Raw genomic sequence first — 649 nt, 5'->3', positions numbered from 1 at the left:
CTCATTCTTTCATTCAATTTCACTTATAACTTAAAATGCATGGTATGTAAAAAATCCCAATGTCAACAAAAGAATGGATGACAACGATTATCAGAGGAAAGTTGGAGATTTATTCCTCTAGGAAATGGATAAGGATACATTTAGTGAGTACATATCAGTGTTCCCATTAATTGAGATACCAGTGTAGACGTTTCTTGTATGTGTTATTTTCACATTGGTTTACAAGGTGGTCTAAAATTATGAACATTAGTTTGTAGAACTGATAATATGTCTAAAAATAAGATTACTTATGTAGGGACACTTTCTAAAATTAAATAATAAGGAAGATACAACCCTTTAAGGGTGAAATATAGAACCTTTTAATTAACTGCCAAACAACATTTTCCGTGATGGCAAGAGATTCGGTAACTAAGTGGCATAGACTTTTTTCTCTACGCCTCCACTTATCAGTGTCAGTCCTTTATCTATTTTCTGAGGTGACAGTGTCCTGTAGTGAGAAGACATTACAGATCTTCCAGTATTCTGAATGATCCTTTTGCCGCTTAAGGAAAACAAGAGGGGTTCAGGTCAATGGAAGTCTTTTGCGTTTCTTTACAAACAAGCCAAACTTCGGCGCATTATTGCTGTACTGACTTAGATTTCAACTTAT

Source organism: Diorhabda carinulata, chromosome 8 (assembly GCF_026250575.1).
Source record: "Diorhabda carinulata isolate Delta chromosome 8, icDioCari1.1, whole genome shotgun sequence".
Classification (NCBI taxonomy): Eukaryota; Metazoa; Arthropoda; class Insecta; order Coleoptera; family Chrysomelidae; genus Diorhabda; species Diorhabda carinulata.
Note: the sequence above shows the minus strand (reverse complement) of the source record.